The 17,463-nt window shown below is 42.3% G+C and overlaps 1 protein-coding gene across 7 annotated transcripts in view; it reads right to left on the reverse strand.

Annotated features, from left to right (window-relative positions):
• The window catches only part of RNF38 (ring finger protein 38), a 134,757-nt gene that overhangs the window by 56,828 nt on the left and 60,466 nt on the right, over positions 1–17,463 (reverse strand). For 4 of the 7 annotated variants that reach the window (XM_060101409.1, XM_060101410.1, XM_060101411.1 and 1 more), the window contains exon 1: positions 2,844–3,190. The gene's annotated coding sequence lies outside the window, so the exon portion shown is untranslated. Of the gene's footprint in view, positions 1–2,843; positions 3,191–3,408; positions 3,432–15,896; positions 15,968–17,463 lie in introns of those variants that run through there. The other 3 variants (XM_060101413.1, XM_060101415.1, XM_060101417.1) reach the window with 2 other exon arrangements.

Consider the following 17,463-nt stretch of genomic DNA (forward strand, 5'->3'; position numbering starts at 1 on the left):
AAAGTAGATTGCTCTAAACCATCTTTTCAAGATTTATCTCTTAAGAATTACATGGATTTGGAAAATATCTAGACCATGACCAGTCCAAATCAATAAAAAATTTATACATATATACACACACATACACACATTTGAAAAGATGAAGTGTGACTGAGTGCTTTGTAAGTCTTACCAAATAAAAGTCACAATTAATTCAAATACTTATTGCATTTTTACCATGTGCTAGATGCTGTGAAAACAAAAAATATTTCTTGCCCTCAAAGAGGTTTAGTCTAGGGAGGGACAAATTCAACAGGAATAAATGAGGACAACAGGGTCCCCTAACATAGAGGGGAGAAGGAAAGGTGTTCAGATCTTTTAAAAAGGAACATGAAATGACAGAAGAGCTGGGGGGAAAAATAAGACTGTGTACATGGCCCCTCTTTGTCTACTTGCTCAAATCTCACTCGTTAATTCATTATAGAGTTCAAGCATTTGCTTGATCTGCAGATAGACAACGTGATGTTACGAATCTAACATTTGCTGAACAAATTAACTAGACTACAACTATAGAGTTCAAATATGTGTTTACAATCCATACACTCTGTCGAGAGAAAACATAAAGCAAACTATGATTTAACCAAAAATGAACCGACATGAAAACAGATGCCTGATATATGTGGTTAGCAGGAAAACAACCAGAAAACTAGTGACTAGACCCAGACACTACACAACAATCACAGGACTAATCAAGAACTACCTTACCGGGGCTTCCCTGGTGACGCAGTGGTTAAGAATCCGCCTGCCAATGCAGGGGGCACAGGTTCGAGCCCTGGTCCGGGAAGATCCCCATGCCGCGGAGCAACTAAGCCCGTGCGCCACAACTACTGAGCCTGCACTCTAGAGCCCGTGCTGTGCAACAAGAGAAGCCACGGTAATGAGAAGCCTGTGTGTGGACCGCAAAGAAGAGTAGCCCCTGCTCGCCACAACTAGAGAAAGCCGCACACAGTAACGATGACCCAACACAGCCAAAAATAAATAAAATAAAATAAACAGCCTAGCGATGTAACTAAAAGCCTCATCCAAAGCAACTGCAGAGACACAACAGGTCTACACTCCACATTATGATGCTAACATATTCAATTATGTCTAACTGTACCATCCTCTGTCCACCCTTGCTCAAAAATCAGGTTGCTCTAGTACAGAAAATTCTCAATATTTACTCAGATGAATAACTTCCAACTTAAGTTTAGCTATAAAAATTGGATGGGTAGATAAAACTCAACAAGTACAGAAACACACTACCTTCCAGAGTCACAGAAGATATCAGAAGTGGAGGGACCACAGAGAACATTTAAATCCAACTCTCATATTTTACAGATGAGGACTTGTGGAGCACATGGCTAATTTGTGGCAAAATTTATTCAACTATAGCCTCTCAAGGCTACCAAGTCTTTTAGAAACAAGCCTTAAAGAAAATTACAAATATCAACTTAAAATTGAACCCCTATAATGAATAGATTTAAGGTTTAATAGGTTTTCAAAAGTGAAATATACTATGCCAAAACATTTATGAGCCAGCAAGAGCTGGAGCACATTAAATGATACAATTCCTACTTAAAAATACAGTTAGTAATTTTCATCTATTTACTGCAAGTATTTAAAAAAATTTTTTTATTAGTTTCTGCTTTATAACAAAGTGAATCAGTCATACATATACATCTGTTCCCACATCCCTTCCCTCATGCATCTCCCTCCCTCCCACCCTCCCCATCCCACCCCTCCAGGCGGTCACAAAGCACCGAGCTGATCTCCCTGTGCTCTGCGGCTGCTTCCCACTATCTATCTACCTTACGTTTGGTAGTGTATATATGTCCATGCCTCTCTTTCGCTTTGTACTGCAAGTATTGAATACATGCCAGCTGCAATGCAACTGATCTGACCCCTATATTTGGTCTTGTATTGTCACTTCTATAGAAGCCCCATTTCTTCCTAATGGAAGACAGAAACAATTTTACTTTGATCCCAACTGTCCCTAGATCCTCATTACGTTTTCATTTCTTAAAAACTGAGAGAATGGATTTTTTAAAAAAATTTAAGACTAGTTACCAGGGCTGGTACCTACTTAAAGGACTTCTGCGGTAATTGTGTTAACAATATCTGTAATCGAGGCCAAATAGTATCCAAAAAGGCCTGCAATTCTAAGGCAATAAACGACTGTGAATGATTTGCATACACTTAAATTTTCGTATATTAACTGCGCCTCGTAAGAAAAAAGGCAATTCAATATTACATTATTCGTTTCTATTTACGGTGCAAGAACTAACATACCCAACTTTTAATGTTAATAGTATACATCATTTTTGCAGCATAAGAAAAAGCAAGGTCTTACAAGTCCTACACACGTAAACGAAAACTTTATTCTCTTTGGCCCTCAATACTTTGAAAAACTCTCGGCTCAAAACCAATCTCTTTCATTCTTCAGCCCTGAAAGGAAGAATTCCCATCCCCTGAGAACAAAACGCAGCCTGTTCAGAAACCCGCGGCGTCACAAGGACGGAGACAGGACCCTTCGGACCGGGTTCTGCGTTCTCCTGAGTGACATCATTTCACCTGCGCCTGAGCAAAAAGGGAGGGAGCGAAAGAGCGAGGCCATCTGCCAGACGCGGCGGGCCGGCGCTCCCGAGGGCTGTGCCCGCACCTCCTCGCCGCTGCCTCGGGAACAAAGAACGCCGGTCGGCCCGGCCGCGCCCCGCTGAACACCAAGCAACCTCATCTCTAGCGCGGCCCCGCAGGCTCCCAAAGGCCCAAGGCTCGGCCCGTCCCGCCTTCGTGCGGGAACCAACGGCTGCAGCAGCCAGTACCTGCAAGGAAGGCTCCGCCCTGCGGGGCTACTCCCGCGGCTCCTCGCTGGGCCACCGCCTCCTACTGTGACCGCTCGTCCAGCCAGCGGCCAGCTCGCCAGATCCTCTGTTCCCGGGCCTTCTCAACCCTGGAACCCGGGCTCCGACCGACGCGCTATCACGGCGCTTCCTTCCTCCCGGCACCATCACACGAGCCGCGCCAAGAAACGACGGCTGCACTCCCAGAGCTGACAGGAGTCGGCTAACGCCTCGGGGGCTCCAACCTCTCGGCCCGCGCACCCTATCCGCCCCGGCCGCCGCACGACCCCGCACCGCTGCACGAGGGGGCCCCGCCCCGCTGCGCCCCTCCCCGGTGCTCGCTGACCGGACGCGCCGGCGCAGTACCCTGCGCTGCGCGCGCAAGCGACACCCCCTGCCGCTAGGCCGCAAGATGCGCGAGCACGCGGCCCTCCCACTTCTCGGGTCTGGGTCGCTCCCACCCCACCCCGCCCCATCTCCGGAACAAGCCTCGCGATCCCAGGGCGCGAGACCACCAGTCGCTCCGCCCCTTTCCCCCTCGGCTTACCTCCGCCCGCGGAGCCCCCTTTGTTTCCACCCGCGGGGTGAGGGGGCGGGGCGGGCTGCGCTCGTCCAGGCGCGCGACTCGGACTTGTTCCGGCAACAGAGCCGTCGCGCCGCTCCCCTCCGCAGCCCCGCCCCGCCCCGCCCCCCGCGCCTGGCGCCCGGAAAGGCTGCCGCTACGCCGGGCCGCAGGCGGGCTGAGCCTTCGAGTTCTATATATTTCTCCCCAAGTGTTGCTGCAAGTCCGTGCGTACCGCCTCCAAAATTCAGCCATCAAACAGTAATTAACCTCACTCAAATTCCCAATATAGTATGTATTCATGTGGCCCAAATGTTAGGAATTTTTATTGACGTAGAGAGAGGTGATTTGGCCAAGGTGTCTTTGGCCAAGGTGTCTCAATGGAGAGGCAGGTTCAAACCCAACTTGTCCTACTGTAAGGCTCAATTAAACAGTTATTCATATTGTGCTGAGGACAGGAAATGAGATAGGTACGAAGACCGAAGCTGGCATGGTGCCTGTCCTAATCACGTTCGAGATCTAAAAGAGTAAGTAAGATCTTCCATAAAAGCGCAATAAATACAAGGACAAAATAGTTTAAATGGTATCAGAGGAAAAGAGGGCAGTCAAGGGGACAGTATCGAAGAAGTGGGTTTTAAGCAGATAGGAATTATATTATGTCTTCAAGGATAGTGATCATATTTCAGTCCAATCATCAAAAAGCCCAGGTTCTGGTTCTTTTGGCATTACTTAAACCAGTCTCCTTCCTGCTGTGGGCCTCAGCTGCCTCCTGTAGAAAATTAGGGAACCAGACTAAAATGATGTTCCAGGACCCTCTGAACCTCTATGCATTGATATGAATAACACGAAAAGGTAATTATTTGTGAACATCTGTCTCCCATATCACACTGGGTGACCTGTTTTGACTCTGTAACCCTAAGGTCTAAACCTACAGCCTGAAATACAACAGCAGGTGCTTAGCAACTGCTGAATTCAAAGTTCCAGCAATAACATCACAGGTTTTTACAACTCCTGGACAAAGAGAGGCTAGAATGAGATAACAGGCCCCCATGAACAAGTTCCCTCCCCCAGCCCCACACCCCCATTATGTAGCCCAGTTATCTAGCTGACTCTTCTCCCAAAGCCCTCTCCACTAGTCTTCCAAAGCAGCCAATTTGGAGATGATTATATCCAAACTTTTAAGGTCCCCCCCCCCATTTCACAGTACAGTGTCATAAATCCCAACCACACCTTTAGGTGCATCCAATGTAATCCACTTCTAACATCTGGATCCCCCACAATACCCCCTTTACTGCTGTGGATTCACCTAGCATTACAGATTTTCCAACAGAATCTCAGCTATACAAGCTTCCTTACATAATACAGACCACCCTGAAACAGCTTTTCTTGTTTACTTGGGCATGGGCTAGGTAATGAGAGGGGGAAATAGAGACAAAAATTGGGAACAGGGAGGGAAATTACCATTTGGAAGCTGTCCAATCCTAAGAGTCAGGTTCCTCAAGTGCTGAATTTCAGCAGCAAATATCTATTACAGTCCTCCAGGGTTCCTAACCCTTAAGCTTATGTGAATTCCCCCTGGGCTTCAGCCAATCCTTTGTCAGGCACTCTTTGAGAACCCTTCTCAAATGGCTGAGATCTTAGTTAACTGGGATCTGAAGGCTTCACCTAAGAAGTCTGTCTACATGTAAACAATGGTCCCACACCTCAAGGTTGAATCGTTGGAAATTTGTACTGCAATTTCTTTTCTAGTTGATTTTCTTAACCAGAAAATCTGGTACCCTGCTAATAAACACCTGATGAGTGGGTTACGTTTTAAGGTGGGCCACTGACCACCTAATGTGGCAGGAAGTAAATTATACCAGAGCAGTGGCTCAACCCCAGTCCACCTAAAATTCTACTTGGTGTCGGTTCAAAAAGGTGGGAAGCCTTGTTGGAGAGGTGTCCAATGGATCTTTCTGCAATGATGGAAATGTTCAACATCTGCAGCATCCAAAAGGTAGCCATTAGCTACATACATATGGCTACTGAGTGAGCACCTGAAATGGGGCTAGTGCAATTAATGCATTAACCAGGATTGTTTAAATAGTCACATGTGGCTAGGGGACAGTACAGCACTCGTGCGAAAAGTAGTTGCTTGTAGCAAGAACTTTTGAGAATTCTGACTCCAAGACTGCCCTTTAAAATTCGTTTTCATGACAGAAATGAAAACTGTGAATGCCTACTAAAAACTTCTTCCTGGGGTACCTAAGTCATTTAAGTCCCCTCAACTGCTAAAATAAAAATATACCAATAAGTTGCTTACCAAACAGGAAAATATTGCAGTTCCTTCAAGTGTATCTGGTCACTGGGATTGTCTACCCTGGTGCCCTACCAGTCTAACACATGGGAATGACGCTGAGATTTTTTTATTGGGCAGCATGGGATCCAGAGATAAATTAGGTGGTATTGATATCTTTACAATATTGAATCTTCAACCTGTAAGTAAGATGAACCCTTCTATCAACCCAAGTTGTTGATTTTTTCAATAATGCTTCACAATTTTCTGTAGAGGTCCTGCACATTTGTTCTAGATGTCTATTCTAGGTTTTATATATAATTATTAATTCTAATAGTTTTGTTCATTTTTTTCCAGTTTTCTACATATACAGTTCTGTTGGCAGAAAATGACTATTCAATTTCTTTCTTTCCAGCATGTTTTCCTCTTGTCTGCACTTGCTAGGACCTCCAGTACAATGCTAAATAGATACAGTGAGAGCATGCATCTTCATCTTATTCCAAAACTGGAAAGCTGGGCTTCCCTGGTGGCGCAGTGGTTGAGAGTCTGCCTGCTGATGCAGGGGACACAGGTTCGTGCCCCAGTCTGGGAAGATCCCACATGCCGCGGAGCGGCTGGGCCCGTGAGCCATGGCCGCTGAGCCTGTGCGTCCGGAGCCTGTGCTCCGCAACGGGAGAGGCCACAACAGTGAGAGGCCCACGTACAGGAAAAAAAAAAAAAAAAAAAACTGGAAAGCTTCCAACATTTCACCATTAAGTATGATGTTGGCCGTAGGTTTTTTGTAGCTTCCTTTAGCAAATCAAGGGAGTTCTTTTTTATTTCAAATTTGTTAAAAGTTTATCATAAAATGGATATTTAATTTCATCAAAATTTTCTGTATATGAGATAATCATGGATTTTCTGTTACTGGGTGAATTACCTTGATTGTTTTTTGAAGGTTAAACCAATTTTACATTCCTAATAAAATCATGTCATATTGCACTACTCTTTTTATATATTGTTGGATTTGGTTTGCTAATATTTTGCTTAGAATTTTTACATCTGTGTTCTTAAGTGAGAGTAGCTGTTATTTTCCATTTTTTGTAATGTCCTTATCAAGTTTTGTTACAGATATTATGCTAGCCTCAGAAAATGAATCACAGAGTATTCTCTCTTTTTCTATTCTCTACAAGAGTTTCTATAAGATTGGTGTTATGCCTCCTTTAAATGTTTGGTAGAATTTGCTGGTTAGCTATCTGAACTTTGAATTAGATTTCTTTAGTAGTTATGGATTTCTTGTCAGATTTTCTGTCTTTTCCTTATTTCTTTTTTCTTTTCTTTTCTTTTTCTTTTCTTTTTTTTTTGGCCGCACCGAGCAGCATGCGAGATCTTAGTTCCCTGACAAGGGATCGAACCCATGCCCCCTGCATTGGAAGCACGGAGTCTTAACCAACTAGACCACCAGGGAAGTCCCTTTTCCTTATTTCTAACAAAAGAAAAACAATCATAATCTTAGGACATATATAAGGAAGATCTCATTCTGAAACTCACAGGCAACAAGAGAAAAAAATAGATAAATTGGATTACATCAAAATGAAAACATCCGTGCAACAGAGTGAAAAGGCAACCTACGGAATAGAAAATATTTCCAAATCATATCTAATAAGAGGTTAATATCCAGAATATATAAAGAACTACAACCAAACAAAATCCAAAACCTGACTATAAAATGGGCAAAGCACTGAAATAGACACTTCTCCAGAGATGTACAAATGTCCAGTAAGCACATGAAAATATGTTCAACATCACTAGTCAGGAGGGAAATGCAAATCAAAACCACAATGAGATACTACCTCACACTCATTAGGATGGCTACTATTAAACAAAACAAGTAAAAACAGAAAACAACAAGTGGTGACAAGGATGTGGAAAAACTGGAATCCTTGTGCACTCCTGATGGGAGTGTAAAATGGTGCAGTCACTATGGAAAACAAAATAGTGGTTCCTCAAAACATTAAAAATAGAAAAAAAAAAAAAAGAACGAAAGAAATGATCTAGCAATTCCACTTCTAGGCATATACCCAAAAGAGTTAAAAGGGTCTAAAAGAGATATTTGTGCACCTATGTTCCAGCGGCATTATTCACAATAGCCAAAACATGGAAGCAACCGAAGTGGCCATCCATGGATGAATAAACAAAATGTATTATATACATACAATGGAATATTATTCAGCCTTTAAAAGGAAGGAAGTTCTGAGGCATGCTACAACATGGATGAACTTTGACAACATTATGCTAAGTCAGTCACAAGAAGACAACTATTATATGACTTCACTTGTATGAGGTACATAGAGCACTCAAATTCAGAGACAGAAAGTAGAAGGGCGACTGCCAAGGGTTGGGGGGAGAAGAGAGTGAATTATTGTTTAACAGACATAGTTTCCATTTTGCAACATAAAAGAGTTCTACAGATTGGTTGTACGATGTGAATGTACTTATTAACACTACTGAACTGTACACCTAAAAATGGTTAAGATGGTAAATTTTATATTGCAGATTTTACCACAATTTTTAAAAATTCTTATCACAATAGGAAAAGGGATATTTAAAAAAATATAACATCACTCCTTTGCTTAAAACCTTCCAAAGGCTTCCATTCCATAATACGCAGAATTGAAACTTCTTTCCCTGGCTTACCAAGATCCACTTGATCTAGTCTGTGCCTACCCCTTCAACCTCATCTCATACCACCACTTCCACCCTCATCCACCTTGCTTGTGCACATCAGCTTTCCTTCTGTTTGTTTCAATTTCTAGCCTTATGGCCTTTGCACTAGATGTTTCCTCTCCCTAGCATGTTCTCCTATGGCCCAGATTTTCTCGATTTGTTCTTTTCCATCTGTCAGACCTTAGCTTAAAATGTCACCTTCTTTTTTTTTTTTTTTTTTTTTGCGGTACGTGGGCCTCTCACTGTTGTGGCCTCTCCCGTTGCGAAGCACAGGCTCCGGACGCGCAGGCTCAGCGGCCATGGCTCACGGGCCCAGCCGCTCCGCGGCATGTGGGATCCTCCCAGACCGGGGCACAAACCCGTGTCCCCTGCATCGGCAGGCGGACTCTCAACCACTGCGCCACCAAGGAAGCCCAAAATGTCACCTTCTTAAAGGCGTTCCCTAACACCTAATCTAGAGTAGCCAACTGCCCAATTACTTGCACAGTACTTAAGAGTATCTGATTATTTACTGGTTTACATATACAGTTCATTTTCTGTCCCATCCACAAAAAATAAGCACCCAAAGAACAAGGACCTTCTTTGTCAGTCTTTTCACCATGGTACTCTGGTGACTCAATTATCCCTGGCATATAGTAGGCACTTATAAATATTTGCTGAATGAATAAACACACAATTTTTTAAAAATGACCTAAAGCTCCACAATTGAAGACAAGTTAAATAAATTACCATGTACCCTTATGGTGGAACATTATGTAGACATTTTAACTGATGTTTCATGTATATATAATGTGCAGATTATATTTTTCAATATGGCCATGATACTTTCTCCCATCCTTCATTCTCTTCTTCTTATGTAGACATTCCTCCCCAGTGGTAGGATTGATGCTCCCTCCTCTTGAATTTGGGCAGGCCTGTAACTATGGTGGAAGTGAAGCTTTGTGACTTCTGAAGTTAGGTCATAAAAGGCCATACAGCACCTGTGTGGTCCTCTTGGGACAGTCACTCTTAGAATCAAAGCTGCCATACTGTGAGGAAGCCCATGCTACATATAGGTGCTCAGGCTGAGGGCCCCAGTTGAAGTCCCAGCTGACAACCAGCATCAACCATCAGACATGTGAGGGAAGACATCGAGATGACTCCAACCTTAGCCACCATCTGACTGCAACTGCATGAGAAATTCCAAGCAAGAGCCCACCTAGCTGAGCACAGGAAACCCCAGAACCATGAAAGATACCAAAAGATATGCTTTGCACCACTGAGTTTTAGGATAATTAATTACACAGCCATAGATAATCAGTGCTTTAGTTTTGTTTTAACCATGCAGAGAATGCAAAGAAAAATTTGAAGAAAAAAATGCATGTTAAGAGTGTTAACTATTGAAAGATGGTATGTTTACTTATGACATATTCTGTTTCCCCACATTTCCCTAATGGAACACATGTAACGATATAATACGAGGCATACGGACTTCCCTGGTGGTCCAGTGGTTAAGAATCCACTGCCAATGCAGGGGACACAGGTTCGAGCCCTGGTCCGGGAAGATCCCACATGCCGCAGAGCAACTAAGCCTGTGTGCCACAACTACTGAGCCTGAGCTCTAGAGCCTGCGAGCCAAAACTACTGCAGCCCTCATGCCTAGAGCCTGTGCTCCACAACAAAGAGAAGCCACCACGATGAGAAGCATGACAAAGAGTAGCCCCCGCTCACTGCAACAAGAGAAAGCCCGCGTGCAGCAACGAAGACCCAATGCAGCAAGCAAGCAAGCAAGCAAGAAATAAATAAATAAATAAATAAATAAATAAATAATAAAATAATACGAGGCATAGGGAGATTTTTTAAGCACAAGGGGCAAGAACAATAAAAGGACCTTTAACTGACATTTTTTAACTGACCAGAGAAGATTTAGGAATGGCCAATAAACATATAAAAAGATACTCAGCATAGTCAGTCACTAGAGAAATGCAAATTAAAACCACAATAAGATGCCACTTCACACTCACTACAGTGGCTATAATTTAAAAGTCAACCAGGGGCTTCCCTGGTGGCGCAGTGGTTAAGAATCCACTGGCTAATGCAGGGGACACGGGTTTGAGCCCTGGTCCGGGAAGATCCTACATGCCACGGAGCAACTAAGCCTGTGCGCCACAACTACTGAGCCTGTGCTCTAGAGCCTGAGAGCCACAACTACTGAGCCCGTGTGCCACAACTACTGAAGCCCACGTGCCTAGAGCCCGTGTTCCGCAACGAGAAGCCACCGCAATAAGAAGCCCGTGCACCGCAACGAAGAGTAGCCCCTGCTCACTGCAACTAGAGAAAGCCACACACAGCAACGAAGAACCAAAGCAGCAATCAATCAATCAATCAATCAATTTATAAAAGACAACCAGGAAAAAAGTATTGGCAAGTATGTGAAGAAATTGGAACCCTCAAGCATTTGTTGGAATGCAAAATGGTGCAGCCACTTTGGAAAAGTTTGGCGGATCCTCAAATTGTTAAAATCATGTGAAAACAAAAACACACTCACAGGCAAATGTTCACAGCAGTGTTATTCACAATAACCAGAGCATGGAAACAAACATCCACTAACTGGGGAATTGATAAACAAAATGTGCTAGATCCACACAATGGAATATTATTCACCCATAAAAAGGAATGAAGTACTGATTTATGCTACAACATAGACAAACCCATGAAATCATCATGCTAAGTGAGAGAAGCCAGACACAAACGGCCACATATTGTGTGATTCCATTTATACGAAATGTGCAGAACAGGCAAATCCATAGAGACAGAAAGATTAGTGGTTGCCAGGAGCTGGCGGGAAGGAATAATGGGGAGTGATTGTTAATGGGTATAGAGTTTTTTTTGGAGGGGGAGTGATAAGTGTTCTAAAATTAGATAGTAGAGATAGATGAACAACTCTTTGAATATACTAAAAACCACTGTTTGCAAAGATGAAAAATATTTTACACAAATATAACTTTAAAAAATCGGGTTAATACTAAAATTCCAATTGCTGTTACTTCTGGGGAGAGGGATTGAAGGTAGTGCTGCATATCTTTTTACAATCAACATGTAATTTTTTAAAAAACTAAAAACTCGGGCTTCCCTGGTGGCGCAGTGCTTGAGAGTCCGCCTGCCGATGCAGGGGAAACGGGTTCGTGCACCGGTCCGGGAAGATCCCACATGCCGCGGAGCGGCTGGGCCCGTGAGCCATGGCTGCTGAGTCTGCGCGTCCGGAGCCTGTGCTCCGCAACGGGAGAGGCCACAACAGTGAGAGGCCCACATACCGCAAAAAAAAAAAAAACCTAAAAACTTAAAAGATTAAGATAAAAGGAAGTATATAGTCATGGAAGAAAAACCAGTAGCACATTTCCCATCTTTCTGAAAGCAGTCTGTGTGCGAATACCTGTACACAAATCGGATTGGTACCGTCTTCCATGACAAAGGGACTGAAGGCTAGCAAAAGGAAGTTTTGTCCAGAAAAGACTTCTGCTCTGAGTAGCCATTCACATGCAGTTTAGAAAGAACTCTCGGGCTTCCCTGGTGGCGCAGTGGTTGAGAGTCCGCCTGCCGATGCAGGGGACACAGGTTTGTGCCCCGGTCCGGGAAGATCCCACATGCCGCGGAGTGGCTGGGCCCGTAAGCCATGGATGCTGGGCCTGCGTGTCCGGAGCCTGTGTTCCGCAACGGGAGAGGCCACAACAGTGAGAGGCCCGTGTACCGCAGAAAAAAAAAACAAAAAACAAAAACCAAAAAAACCTCTCCATTTCCCTCTCTCAAATGGCCAGCCTTCCCAGAAGTATTACCAGGCCACTACGGAAGAGTGTACCATTGAGGCTACAAATTAATTCATCTCACCTGAAGGAATAATCTCCTTTTATCATATTGTTCAATGTTTTATCTCATTCTCAGGACAGACCCATGTCAAGCTTGTTCTCACTGTGAAGATGACTACTTAATAATCCCAAGGTGACATTAGCTGATTTAGGTTAACTTCAATATCTAAGTGAAACATAAATATGCTATCACAATCACATTTTTGTGTTATTCTTTATACTTTTAAATTGCTTCTACATAACCATCACATTTGATCAGTGCAATACAGCAACACACAATGTGAGGTTTCTTATAAAGAAGCACAGATTTCTGAGTATGAATCAGGGCAGGGGTGTCAGGTTAGAGAAGCCTGGAGTAACAAATAGTCATGAAACACAACGGAGGCCAAAAGGAGCTGGGCAAGAAAAAACTGACAGGCAAAGATTACCTGCCAAGTGACTTGGCTCACTGTGATTCTCCAGGGCCTTCTCCACTTGAAGATATTTTCCCCTGAGCATGTCAGAGTTGAGTGGGTAAAACTACATTAGGAACAGATTTCTTCAGATGGTCAAGTACAGACTCTGGAATTAGGTATCTTGTGTTTGAATCCCAGTTTTACTACTTACTAACTGGGTAACCTTGGGGAAACTACTTAATCTATGTCTCACATTCCTCACCTACAAATGGGGATAAAACAACCCCTATTTCAAAGGGTGTTTAGAAGGTAATCTTCTCCGAATACTCCTATATCCCTTACCTGATTTATGATTCTTCATAACACAAATGAACAGTATCTTTATTTATGTCTTGCCATCTCCCTAACCCACTTACAGAGAGCAAGCTCCATAAGAGTAAAGATTCCTGTCTGTTTTGTTCAATACACTGTCCCCAATGCCTAGAACAATGCTTAGTTCATAGCAGGTACTCAAATATTGATATACAATAAGTAAGTGTTTGCTACCTGGAAATTACGGGGTATGACATTGTGAATGAATATAAAAATATTGCTGGAGGGCTTTGTGTGAATTGCTATGCCCAATATAAACTGAACATGAGAGTATGTAACTCACATTAGTTAACAGTAAACCTCAGAGCTGGAAACAGCTCCTTCAGGCACTGTAAGTGACAAGCCGATGGATGTATAGCAGCAGAGAAACTTAAGTTGGAAAACAAGCCAAACCATGGAATTTGGGGGCTTGCCACCACTTCCAAGGTTGTAGAATGGAGGTCCGACAAATGGACTGGCCCTTTTTCTCCTTGGTTCCACCCACATCACACATGAATTAGTTAAAATTCAGACAACATTTAAGAAAAATCAACTTTTGTTCCCAAATCTGAGAAACGGACCATGCCTGAAAGCTAAGTGAGGATAATAAGCAAAGCATCAATATATGTTTTGACAGTGTGCTCAGAATAGCTAGACAATTACTTTACATGGCTTGTATCAGGGAAAGAAGATGTGATCTAGCTGCAGCACTCCAGGGTGACTCCTTAAGTCTCTTCTCCCTGGGGTCACAGCTTACAAGTTTATTTTAAAAAGAGGGTTGAATTAGCTGTGCTCTATAATCCCTTCAATTCTGAGAGAGAGAGAGAGAGAGAGAGAACACACATACCTATCCAAGTGGCATATATCAGGCAGCAGGTTTTGTTGCTGCTTTTGCAAAACCAATATCCATTTATTATAGAAAGAAAGAAGTCAGAAGCTGCTACAAACACAGAGATCTGATTCTTGTCCTATCCACCACTCTCCTCCCCAGAATGATGTCTAATGATCCTATTCAAAGCTGCAATCTGTAACATCCAATTCTTGGTGTTCCTCATCCCTCTTATTCTGCTGTACGTTTCTTTAATCCATTGTGCTTATTGTAGCATACTATATAACTTATAACTTATGTTTATTTTTCTTGTCTGCCTCCCCCAGTTAGACTGCACACTCATGAAAAAACAGCAATCTTTGTTTTGTATCCTGATATATTCCCTAAGTGCCAAGAAACATAGCTGCCTATCAACAAATATTATTTGCTGACTGAATCAGTTGAATCAATTATAAATACAGTCAAGAGACCCTAATCCATTCTCTCCATTTCCCTCTGGGAAACCATCATAAATATATGCATGGTAGGCGGGAAAGGAGAGCAGTTTCTGACAGTTCTTTGATCTGCTGATCAAGTGACAAAAATCCCTAAAATTTCTCTGCCCTCCCCCCATGTATTTCAGGAAAGATCCCATCCTAAAAGCACAAAATGAGTCATACAAAGATTCAGAAATTAGGAGGAAAACCATTTTAAAGTAGATAAAAAGCATCTGGCAGAAATGGACAGAAATCTCATCTCTTGACTCTAAACCTGGAGACAGAACAGAGAATAGTCTGGCTTCTCCGCTGTAAATGAACAATGGATAGAGGCATATTATACCTAGCTGCGGAAAGAAATTTTAACCCCCAAACATCTTTACAATGATGTAACACAATTCTTTGTAATATTACTGACCAAAAGTGATTTTGCCTTTTCTATCAGTCTTATTTTCAAATGCTCGTCTAAAATCTGTGGTTTACTGAATTTTAGGGAGCTAACTATATAGTCTAGAAGTCTTTTTCAGTGGCTTGCTTCTAAAAGAAGTTAAAAGTTAAACCCATGCCTCTGGATTACTATCATAATAAGAGAGAATCTGGAATACTAAAATCATACCACTCTCTCTGTAAACAGACTGAAATCTGACTGAGCAAAGCTCACAAAGACAGAGAGAGCAACACACAGAACAAAAAGGCCATTTGGAAAATCCCAATGATCAACCAACATCTTGATCGAGCTCCAACAGGATGAGGGAGGAGGATCTTGATTACAACAGCACAGAAAAACAGCACTTGGATTGGTCTGCCTGGGGAAACTACCAGGGGAGTGATACATTCCTGCATACAAGACACAGGAAATGGGAGGGAGACCACTGGAAACTGATGATGGAAAAGACTAAATTTAAGCCCATCCAATATCAGCAGCCAGAGGTTCCAAACACCAAGCCCACATTAGTATCTACGTCAAGGGCTGGGCCATCAAGGGTGCTGATGAGTACTGGAAAGCCCCCAAAGACCAGTTTCTTTAGAGATAAAAAGAACAGAAGCAAAATACCAAAAGTCTGGACCTGATTTAAAAAATAAAAAAGGCCCAAAGCAGGCTTCTTTTGCATTAATCAGACAGGTTCCACCGTCATTCCTCAACATTTAAATTGGGCTTTGGAAACAGCCAAAAAAAAAAAAAAAAAAAAGTAAGCATGAGAATAAGCCATAATACAATCAACTACAAAACAAACCAAATCGGAATGTCTGAGATATTTCAAATTGGAAACAGACACAAATTGCTGAAATAGTTATCAGCTTTGGGAGCACCTGTTCATATATTAAGATAATCCATCCAGGCTGCGCAGGGAAAGAAGTGCAGTGACATGGGGGTAAGGAAATGGGTTATCAGGAGTCCAGCCCACCTCCTGGGAATTATCTGCAAGTTTTCTGGAGCAGTCTAGTGAGCTGGCACACAAACCAGCAAGGCTCTCTGCATCTCAACATTGTGCCCCCCAAGCCACACTCTTCTGCCCCTACGACCAGTTATGCAAGTGAATCCAGTGATGTAAGGGCAGCATGCATTTTCACCATTGTAGACATCAACACGGACCTCACCTTGTCACTGTCATCATGACAAATGTGGTCGTGATGGATGGACTGGCACTGAAAAGAAGCACCAACACTACCTACAAGAGAAAGGGAGGAAAAGTTAAGATGCAATAATTCCTTACATTTAAACTGCTTTACCAGTTAAAAGTGCCTTTATATCCATCATCCCATCTAATCCTCAACAATACTCGGAAATAGGCAGGATAGGGATTGTTATTCATGCAGTTTGAGCAAAACAAAACACAGAGAGGCTGACTTGCACAACGGGGCAGTCAGTAAAGTAGCAGGTCTGAAACCAGAACCCCATTATTCAAACCCCTAATTCACCACTTTCTACTACACTGAGTGGTTAGTTTTCAGAGTAAGGCCACCTAAATAAGCACAACAGCCTTCAATAAGGCAAACTTCTATTTAGAAAAAAGTATACTGCTTTTCAGACTACAAATACTTTCTTTGAGGAAAAAATTGACCCTATAAATTTTCAGCATACAAATAACAGAATCTAATATACAATCGTAAGATTATAAATAGGTTTTTATTACTTTAAAAAGTACACATTTTTAATATACACAACCATTTGTTAATTTGAAGAACTATCTCCTAATAACTGCTCTATGACAACAGTGACATTTCTAACCAATAGGAAAACAAATGACATTTAAAAAATAATCTTGGAGTAAGAAAAACCTTCTGAAAGATGATACTAAAACAAGAAGGCATAAATGAAAAATCAGCATGCATGACTGTGGACCAAAGATGAGCAAAACCCGTTCTCCCAATGTATGAGAATTCAACCTTGGGTTAATCCCTGTTAACCTAATTAAACAGCATGCCACCTATGTTACCTGGCAACATTTCTTATGACAGAAATTACCAAATTAGTAAATTGCATCTGGACTGGAAGTACAATAGCCACTTAGTAGGAAGCCACGTTCTTGAACTTCTCTGAGTATGGTGACATGTTACCTAATTAGGCATGTCCTGGCAAAAGACCCTGGAAACTATGCCCATGGAGTTCTCTGCACCACACAACGTGGATCTCATCTCTTTGAACCTAAGCTGTGAGAAGAGCACTTCAGACCTAAGCTGTGAGAAGAGCACTTCAGAAAGAATGAACTGCTGTAAGGACTCCCACTGTCTTACTGATAAGTTATAGCTTCTGTCCTATATCCTTCTGAATAAATGTTGCCAAGTGAGACCTATGGTGGTTTTACCAGTCTGAATGTGCAAATGTTTAGTTGAACCTAAGAAAACATCCCCGTCACTCCTGTGGAGGTTACATTGACAAAATTATAAAATTTACAACGCGATCAATTCAGATGTCCAATTATTCTATATGCTTGAGAAAGAATGCCGCCAACTAAACTTTGACACATTTTCTTAATAATAAAAATTTTGGTTTTACACTTATTGAAATAACTCTTTTAGACTTTAAAGGTAGATTTTTATCATATATTACTCTTATGCATTCATAAAAAGAAAATGAGAAAATAATTGGCTATAACAGAGAAAATTATTAAAAACTACAAAGGATAAAAAGTCCTAGGGGAATTCCCTGCAGGTCCAGTGGTTA

The sequence above is a fragment of the Mesoplodon densirostris genome, chromosome 6 (assembly GCF_025265405.1).
Source record: "Mesoplodon densirostris isolate mMesDen1 chromosome 6, mMesDen1 primary haplotype, whole genome shotgun sequence".
Classification (NCBI taxonomy): Eukaryota; Metazoa; Chordata; class Mammalia; order Artiodactyla; family Ziphiidae; genus Mesoplodon; species Mesoplodon densirostris.